We start from the raw sequence: 10,814 nt of genomic DNA, 5'->3' as shown, positions 1-10,814 counted from the left end.
ATATAAATGCCTTTGGTTATATGCTAGCAAATTTGGTGGTGTCTAGTATTAAGAATGATCTGTATTTAACCAAAAAAAAAGAAATTGTCTGCCAAGTTGACCAGGAGTATTAGAATTCTGCACCAAAAGCCACAAACGGAGCAGATACAGAAACATAGCATCTATTAAAGCTAAATGAGCTCATACAACAAAGCCAAAGATACCACTTGTCCAATGCACACGCAGATACAGGCTTTCATTAAAGCTAAAATGAGTTCATACAACAGAGCGACACACGTTACTGCTAGAACTTAGAGGCCTGTCTTGGTATACAGAAGCATAACTTAGGGCTTAAGGGGCACAGAAGAGTACATCAGCAAGGGCGGAGATCATTTTTTCGTGCGCCTATATCCTAGTGAACGACGAGATCTCTCCGCCTTGGTCTGATCTGAAAATCTGGTCATTAACAACTCGCCATCCACAAGAGAATTGTTGATCTTGTGCACAAGCCTTGCTGTATCACTAAATGTGTTGAACCGGCGTTCCATCTCAAGACGGTCACGCGATATGCCATGAAACTTGCACCAGTGCTCATAGAAGGCCCACATGGCTTCGTCGGACTTAAGTGCATTCTCATCAACAGCGAGATGGGGGTGTATGATTTCATCATCTGGAGCTACTTGTGACTTGGGTCTGGCTTTCTCTTCTTCTTCTGACTTGGGGCCTCCTGTCGTTGAGTAGGCAAATAGAGTTACAATTTGATTTGTCGAAAATACGATCATTTGTACTATTGCTCTCAGTCTCAGCAGAGTTCATTTCATTATTTAGCCTTGCAAGGCAGAGCTTGGTATTATAACAAATTTCAGTTGGTATTACTAAATCAAAACAACATGTTTGTTAGAAGTGTGGTGATTAGAACAATCCCTAATGAATAGGGTCCAGTCCCTACCTGTTTATTCAGACATATCTACTGATAATAAGAAATTATACCCAAATTCTGAAGTATTCATATCGAATAAGAACTCCTTTGGGATTACCTGCAGGGGAGACACGGATGGCGGCTGCAGGGCGACCGCCACCAGCAATACCTCCAACGGCTGAGGGAGAGGCGCGGGTTGCTAAGGCTGCCCGCGCGAGCTTGGACACGATGGAAGCCATAGCCTAGGTCGGAGGGGATAGATCTGGATTTAGGGTTTGTAAGTTCTTTTCGTTCATTCCTTTTGATTTTCTTTCTATATTTGTCTGTGTACAGCCTCCTGCTATAATTTTTTTTTGTGGGGGACTCCTACTATAATTTACACTTCCTATTAGAACGAAAATAAATAAATACGCATAGTATTTCATTTACGTCGAGAAAAATGTTATATTTCAAGAAAATTGGTTCACATCACACTAAAACAATGTTTACTATGTGTCCAAACAAAATCAAGCAGCAAAAATAAAAACCCTTCACCATATATGCTGGAAAATTAGGTGAATGGATTATATAATTTCAAAAAATTGGTTTTGCTAATCGATCTCTCGACTGAAAATTATGTTGGAGCTCAATGAGTTCCCTAGTCGTTTGATTTCGCATCGTGATTCATATGGTCTAGGGGTTGCACATGGGTTGCAACTATGTGTAACTAAGAAAGAGTATGTCATGACGCTAGTTGTGTCAAGACTGTGATTTACTCATCCGATGATGAATAGATACCCTCTGGGCCCTCTCGGTATTACAGTCTTTAGTATCGTCTGTCCAAATATTGTGATTAAGGAGTTAGTCACGAGAATACTGGAATACATAAAGGAGTAAAGAATATAGACCAATAATGAGGATAACTAGGTATAATGTTCAAATATTGATCACGAGATACTGTCATAGTCTCTTCAGGGTGTGTAACATTTTGTGAAGCAAAAGGAATTATTTACGGTAATACAAGGTTCACTTGATAAAGATCTTCAATGATATGCGGGAGTCAATATGGGTATCCAGATCCCGCTAATGAGTATTGATTGTAATGTGTTCCAAACATGTCCGCATATGCTCGAACCTGTAGGGTCATGCGCTTAACGGTTTAGGGGTGTGTATGAATGCAATTGTGTAATGAAGAGTGGAGAGAAGGGTCTGAAAGTGCCTCGGAGAATCTTGTGGGTGTTACAGGAAGTCCTAGATGATTCCGGTGATACCGGACTGTAAATGTTTCAGAAGATATCAAAAACTTCCAGAAGGTTCTAGAAATTTGTGGAAGCTTTCAGAACATGCCGAAGTGTCCCCTGCTAGGCCGTACCTCCCCCTAGGGCTTTCCTTGTGGGTCAAGGCAGCGTCAAGGGGGTTGGGAAAACCTGCCTAAAGCGGGAGGCCGAATTGGGTGGGTGGGGGGGGGGGGAGTTGGAGTTTTCAGAGGAATCCTCCTCCCCTTGCCCAAACCGGCCTAAAGGAAGGATGACCTCCTATATAAGGATGTGGTGCACCCCAAATGGCACCCAAGCCGCACCCCTACACCAGCTGCACCTCCCCCTTGCTAGATGAAACCCTAGGGTGTCCCTCTCCTTCTAAATTATTGTCGCTCCTTCTTCCTCCTTCTAGATTAGATCTAGAAGGCGACGTCGGAGAGCTTTCATATTCACCAGGTTGGTTCCCCATGATGCTGTCCTGGAATGGGGGGGTGCTTGCCACCTCGGCTAATACGTCTCTAATGTATCTAGAATTTATGAAGTATTCATGCCATGTTTACAACAATTTATATGGTTTTGGTATGATTTGAATGAAACTACTCTGGTCTGGCACTGTTTTCAACAAAACTACCATGGTGTGGGTTTTTATGCAAGAAGAAGAAGAAGAAGAAGAAGAGGAGGAGGAGGAGGAGGAGGGAGGAGAAGGAGAAGAAGAAATTTATTAGGTTAGTTCTTGAGAAAAATTTATTAGGAGAAGAAAAGAAGAAGAATAAGAAGAAGAGGAGGAGGAGAAGAAGAAAAGGGGGAGGAGAAGAAAAAAAGGGAGAGGAGAAGAAAAGAAGAAGAGGAAGACAAGAGAGGGGGCGCGCCCTGGTGGGTTGTGCCCACCTAGGGGCCCCTCTCCAGTAGGTCTTGGTTCCAGAAATTCTCTTTTATTATATAAAAAATCCTCGCAAAGTTTCGTTTCATTCTCAGAACTTTTATTTCCGCACAAAAACAACACCATGGTAGTTCTGCTGAAAGACAGTGTCAGTCCGGGGTTAGTTTCATTCAAATCATGAAAATTAGAGTCCAAAACAAGAGGAAAAGCGTTAGGAAAATTAGATACGTTGGAGATGTATCAACTCCCCCAAGTTTAAACCTTTGCTTTTCCTCAGACAATTCAGTTGATAAACTGAAAGTTAAAAAGAAAAACTTTTACGAAATCTTTTGCTCTTGTTTGCATAAATAAGATTAAACAACACCCAGGTTTTCAGCCAATCATTATAACTAACCATTTCGACAATAACTCTTAAATATTATATTAACTCATATCAATGACACAATCAGCTAGCGAGCAATAATAAGACATCTCAAACAGCAACACGTTATCAAAACAACCATGATATAATATGACAGTAGTGGTATCTCGCCAGCCCTTTCTGAGACCGCAAAACATAAATGCAGAGCACTGTGACGCCCTCGATTTGACCGTACACTAATCATACACGCAAACGTGTACGATCAAGATCAGGGACTCACGGGAAGATATCACAACACAACTCTACAAATAAAATAAGTCATACAAGCATCATATTACAAGCCAAGGGCCTCGAGGTCTCGAATACAAGAGCTCGATCATAGTCGAGTCAGCGGAAGCAACAATATCTGAGCACAGACATAAGTAAACAAGTTTTCCTTAATAAGGCTAGCACAAACTGGGATACATATCGAACGAGGCGCAGGCCTCCTGCCTGGGATCCTCCTAAACTACTCCTTGTCGTCGTCAGCGGGCTGCACGTAGTAGTAGGCACCTCCAGTGTAGTAGGGGTCGTCGTCGACGGTGGCGTCTGGCTCCTGGGCTCCATTGTCTAGTCGCATCAATCGGGTACAGAAAAGGGGATAAGAGGGAGCAAAGCAACCGTGAGTACTCATCCAAAGTACTCGCAAGCAAGAAGCTACACTACATATGTATGCATTGGTATCAAATGGAAAAGGTTAACATATGTGGATTGAACTACAGAATGCCGGAATAAGAGGGGGATAGCTAGTCCTATCGAAGACTACGCTTATGGTAACCTCCATCTATGGTAAGTTCACCAAGTATCATCGCATAGCATAATCCTAACCGATGATCCTCCCCTCGTCGCCCTGTGAGAGAGCGATCACCGGTTGTATCTGGCACTTGGAAGGGTGTATTTTATTAAGTATCCGGTTCTAGTTGTCATAAGGTCAAGGTACAACTCCAAGTCGTCCTGTTACCGAAGATCACGGCTATTCGAATAGATTAACTTCCCTGGAGGGGTGCACCACATTTCCCAACACGCTAGATCCCCTTTGTCCGGACACACTTTCCTGGGTCATGCTCGACCTTGGAAGATCAACACATCGCAGCCCTACCTAGACACAACAGAGAGTTCAGCACGCCGGTCTAAATCCTATGGCGCAGGGGTCTGGGCCCATCGCCCATTGCACACCTGCACATTGCGTACGTGGCCGGCGAGCAGACCTAGCCTCCCTTATACAAGACCAGGCGTTCCAGTCCAACCTGGCGCACGCCGCTCAGTCGTTGACGTCATGAAAGCTTCGGCTGATACCACGATGTCGAGTGCCCATAAATATTCCCGCGTAGTTGGTTAGTGCATACAGGCCAGTGGCCAGACTCAGATCAAATACCCAGATCTCGTTAAGCATGTTAATTGAATTATCCACGGACGCCGACCAGGGCCAGGCCCACCTCTCTCTTAGGTGGTCTCAACCTGCCCTATCGCTCTGCCTCAAAGTAACAGTCGGGGGCCGTCGGGAACCCAGGCCCACCACTACCTAGGTGGAACCACCTGCCCCTTCAACCCCCAACAATCGGAATCACTTGCGGGTACTCAACGAGCCGACCCGACTTTAGTCATAACAAGTATAGTATGTATATATGTATGTATATACCCGTGATCACCTCCCGAGTGATCATGACCCGATAGTATAACATGGCAGACGGACTAGAATGTAGGGCCACTGATGAAGTACTAGCAACCTATACTAAGCATGTAGGATTGCAGGTAAGGTATCAACAGTTGTAGCAACAGTGACAGGCTATGCATCAGGATAGGATTAACAGAAAGCACTAACATGCTACACTACTCTAATGCAAGCAGTATAGAGAAGAGTAGGCGATATCTGGTGATCAAGGGGGGGGCTTGCCTGGTTGCTCTAGCAAGAGAGAGGGGTCGTCAACACCGTAGTCGTACTGGGTAGCAGCGGCGTCGATCTCATAGTCTATCGGAGAGAAGAGGGGGAAGAAACAAGAAATATTAAGCAAACAGATGCATAGTGATGCATGACATGACAAGTATCGGTGCTAGGGGTGCCCTAACGCGGTATGAGGTGGCACTGGTGAAGGGGGAAAACATTCGGGAAAATATCCTCGAGGTTTCGCGTTTTCGGACAGATGAACCGAAGGGGGAAAGTTGCGTGTTCACTATGCTAGGGATGTGTGGCGGACGAACGGGCTGCGTATCCGGATTCGTCTTGTCGTTCTGAGAAACTTTCATGTACAAAGTTTTTCCATCCGAACTACTGTTTTTTTATATTATTTTTAAAAGATTTAAATTATTTTTAGGATTTATTTAATTATTTAAATCAACATTATCCATAATAGTGTTTGCTGACGTCATCATGATGACGTCAGCAGTTGACCCGGTCAACCCGACAAGTGGGTCCCACCTATCAGTGACCCATTTTAATTAAACACATTAATTAAGCTAATCAGGATTAATTAGGGGGGTGGGCCCCACTGAGGATGTATCCTGTGAAACGAGCGATCTGATGCAACGAGTGCACCAGTGCAATCTGAGCCGCCGGATGCACAATAGAGGGACCAGATTCTGTAAATAGATGGGCTGCTGGTATATCTTATACATTGGTCCTTAGAAAATCGTCCATTTGCACCAACAGTCCTTCCCCAACACATCTCTTTGGTTGCTCTATCGTGTCCTGTACCTGAGCGTATCAGCGGTCCACATCGTGAGCTTGGGTTAGTGAAAATTACCCTGTCGCCTCTCTCGCCCGCTTTCCTGGGCCACCCGACTTTCTCCCCTCTCTCATCTGTACTTGCTTCCGGCGCCTCTGAAGCACCAGCGCGCCTACTCTGCTCCGAAACTGTTCTTAGCATGGTACAACTCAGTATGATACCAACAAAATTGAGCAATAGTTCTCATCATCTCATGCATATGCCCTGATGCACGTAATTTTTTTAAACAAGGATGCACGTAAATTGAATCCATATACATATGCTAGCAGCAGAATAACAGTACAAGTAGACTTTAACTGTAGTTAGACACTTCGTCTATGATTAGGCAATTTTCAGTTGGCCCGTAACATTTTCAGATCTGACATAATTATCTTCCTTTTGAATTTTATGTAACACATTATATTAGATTTCAGGAGTAAAGCAACATCAAGTGTGGACAATTTTTTATAAACGAGTAAGATCAGCAATGTTGCAGAAATTCTCTATAGCATAAAGTTTAATCTTATCCAACCATGCTATTTTGGTTACCTCTCCTGTTTCATATGCATCTAAAAATTGGTGATTTTCGTTATTTCTAGGTATTGTCTGGATGTTTAGCTAAGGCTCATCTCTAAAAAAACAAGTTTGTTGTAGAAACTAGTGTTCTACTTGCATCAACTTGGTCTCTTTCAAATGATGATCAGGGGAGCTGCACGGTGCTCATTCATTTACCTAAAGCAAAGAGATATTATTGTCTGAATGCTCCAGTCGGAATGCACCTCTACCTCTGGTTCTAATGTGATTGATGTACGTGTGGTGGAACAATTGCATATACAAGAGCTCAAAAATGTTGAAATTGAGAGCAGATGGCATTCTTGTATGAACTGTCTAGAAATAAAGTTTTCCTTGTGAAATATATCATCTCTATGTACTTACACAAAGTCTGAATCCTTTCGTGTATATGACAGTAAGTTCATTGTCAATCTTTAAATTTTGCAGAGTTTCTTCAGCACACATCCTAATCTGGTTAAATTTCCGCGAGACAGGTTCAAGCCTTAATGGACTGCTTGAACACAATACAATTAGCATCCCACAACAGCATGTCAGCAGAAAGCCTGAACTCACATTACAATACAGAACAAAAGATATGTATCATGGAGAAAACTAGTCTTAACTTGAACCAGCTCATCAGTTAGTCCCGAAGCAGAACATAAACTCGGACCTTGAAACATAACATAAAATTTCGGCAACTTCATGAGCATCAATTCCTGGAGCATAATGGTCCATGTGCATACATGATATAGAAGTACACATATAGACTTGCATGGATTGATTTCAGAAACAGTTGGAAAAAAATAGTGATAGCCACAGTTTGGCCAGGGTACAAGCAGAATCATCAGCCCAAAAAAGCGTTGGGGAACGTAGCAATTTCAAAAAAATTCCTACGCACACGCAAGATCATGGTGATGCACAGCAACGAGAGGGGAGAGTGTTGTCCACGTACCCTCGTAGACCGAAAGCGGAAGCGTTAGCACAACGCGGTTGATGTAGTCGTACGTCTTCACGATCCGACCGATCAAGTACCGAATGCACGGCACCTCCGAGTTATGCACACGTTCAACTCGATGACGTCCCTCGAACTCCGATCCAGCCGAGTGTTGAGGGAGAGTTTCGTCAGCACGACGGCGTGGTGACGATGATGATGTTCTACCGACGCAGGGCTTCGCCTAAGCACCGCTACAATATGATCGAGGTGGATTATGGTGGAGGGGGGCACCGCACACGGCTAAGAGATCAATAGATCAATTGTTGTCTCTTTGGGGTGCCCCTGCCCCCGTATATAAAGGAGTGGAGGAGGGGGAGGGCCGGCCCTCTCTATGGCGCGCCCTAGGGGAGTCCTACTCCCACCGGAAGTAGGATTCCCCCTTTCCTAGTAGAACTAGGAGCCCTTCCAAGTAGTAGGAGTAGGAGGGAAGGAAAGGGAAGGGAAAAGGAGAAGGAAGGAAGGGGGCTCCCCCCTCCCTAGTCCAATTCGGACCAGCCCATGGCCTTTCTCTCCTTTCCCGTATGGCCCATTAAGGCCCAATACAAATTCCTGTAACTCCCCGGTACTCCTGAAAATACCCGAATCACTCGGAACCTTTCTGATGTCCGAATATAGTCGTCCAATATATCGATCTTTACGTCTCGACCATTTCGAGACTCCTCGTCATGTCCCCGATCTCATCCGGGACTCCGAACTCTTTCGGTACATCAAAACACATAAACTCATAATATAACTGTCATCGAACTTTAAGCGTGCGGACCCTACGGGTTCGACAACTATGTAGACATGACCAAGACACGTCTCCGGTCAATAACCAATAGCGGAACCTGGATGCTCATATTGGCTCCTACATATTCTACGAAGATCTTTATCGGTCAAACCGCATAACAACATACGTTGTTCCCTTTGTCATCGGTATGTTACTTGCCCGAGATTCGATCGTCGGTATCTCAATACTTAGTTCAATCTCGTCACCGGCAAGTCTCTTTACTCATTCCGTAACACATCATCCCGCAACTAACTCATTAGTTGCAATGCTTGCAAGGCTTATAGTGATGTGCATTACCGAGTGGGCCCAGAGATACCTATCCGACAATCGGAGTGACAAATCCTAATCTCGAAATACGCTAACCCAACAAGTACCTTCGGAGACACCTGTAGAGCACCTTTATAATCACCCAGTTACGTTGTGACGTTTGGTAGCACACAAAGTGTTCCTCCGGTAAACAGGAGTTGCATAATCTCATAGTCATAGGAACATGTATAAGTCATGAAGAAAGCAATAGCAACAAACTAAACAATCAAGTGCTATGCTAATGGAATGGGTCAAGTCAATCACATCATTCTCTAATGATGTGACCCCGTTAATCAAATGACAACTCATGTCTATGGCTAGAAAACTTAACCATCTTTGATTCAACGAGCTAGTCAAGTAGAGGCATACTAGTGACACTCTATTTGTCTATGTATTCACACATGTATTATGTTTCCGGTTAATACAATTCTAGCATGAATAATAAACATTTATCATGATATAAGGAAATAAATAATAACTTTATTATTGCCTCTAGGGCATATTTCCTTCAGTCTCCCACTTGCACTAGAGTCAATAATCTAGTTCACATCGCCATGTGATTTAACATCAATAGTTCACATCACCATGTGATTTAACATCAATAGTTCACATCACCATGTGATTAACATCCATAGTTCACATCGTCATGTGACCAACACCCAAAGGGTTTACTAGATTCAATAATCTAGTTCACATCGCTATGTGATTAATGCCCAAAGAGTACTAAGGTGTGATCATGTTTTGCTTGTGAGAGAAGTTTAGTCAACGGGTCTGCCACATTCAGATCCGTAAGTATTTTGCAAATTTATATGTCAACAATGCTCTACACTAAGCTACTCTAGCTAATTGCTCCCACTTTCAATATGTATCCAGATTGAGACTTTGAGTCATCTGGATCAGTGTCAAAACTTGCATCGACGTAACCCTTTACGACGAACATATCCTTATTCCACTAAGGATAATTTTGACCAATGTTCAGTGATCTACTCCTAGATCACTATTGTACTCCCTTGCCAAACTCAGGGCAGGGTATACAATAGGTCTGGTACACAACATGGCATACTTTATAGAACCTATGGCTAAGGCATAGGGAATGACTTTCATTCTCTCTCTATCTTTTGCCGTGGTCGGGTTTTGAGTCTTACTCAACTTCACACCTTGTAACACAGACAAGAACTCCTTCTTTGACTGTTCCATTTTGAACTACTTCAAAATCTTGTCAAGGTATGTACTCATTGAAAAACTTATCAAGCATCTTGATCTATCTCTATAGATCTTGATGCTCAATATGTAAGCAGCTTCACCGAGGTCTTTCTTTGAAAAACTCCTTTCAAACATTCCTTTATGCTTTGCAGAATAATTCTACATTATCTCCGATCAACAATATGTCATTCACATATACTTATCAGAAATGTTGTAGTGCTCCCACTCACTTTCTTGTAAATACAGGCTTCACCGCAAGTCTGTATAAAACTATATGTTGTGATCAACTTATCAAAGCGCATATTCCAACTCTGAGATGCTTGCACCAGTCCATAGATGGATCGCTGGAGCTTGCATATTTTGTTAGTACCTTTAGGATTGACAAAACCTTCTGGTTGCATCATATACAACTCTTCTTTAATAAATCCATTAAGGAATGCAGTTTTGTTTATCCATTTTCCAGATTTCATAAAATGCGGCAATTGGTAACATGATTCGGACAGACTTAAGCATAGATACGAGTGAGAAACTCTCATCGTAGTCAACACCTTGAACTAGTCGAAAACCTTTTTGCGACAATTCTAGCTTTGTAGATAGTAACACTACTATCAGCGTCTGTCTTCCTCTTGAAGATCCATTTAACTTCAATGGCTCGCCGATCAATGGGCAAGTCAATTAAAGTCCATACTTTGTTCTCATACATGGATCTCATGTCAGATTTCATGGCCTCAAGCCATTTTGCGGAATCTGGGCTCATCATCGCTTCCTCATAGTTCGTAGGTTCGTCACGGTCAAGTAACATGACCTCCAGAACAGGATTACCGTACCACTCTGGTGTGGATCTCACTCTGGTTTACCTACGAGGTTCGGTA

This window comes from Triticum aestivum, chromosome 3A (genome assembly GCF_018294505.1).
Source record: "Triticum aestivum cultivar Chinese Spring chromosome 3A, IWGSC CS RefSeq v2.1, whole genome shotgun sequence".
NCBI lineage: Eukaryota > Viridiplantae > Streptophyta > Magnoliopsida > Poales > Poaceae > Triticum > Triticum aestivum.
The sequence above is the reverse complement of the archived record's forward strand: the minus strand, read 5'-3'. Positions refer to the sequence as shown.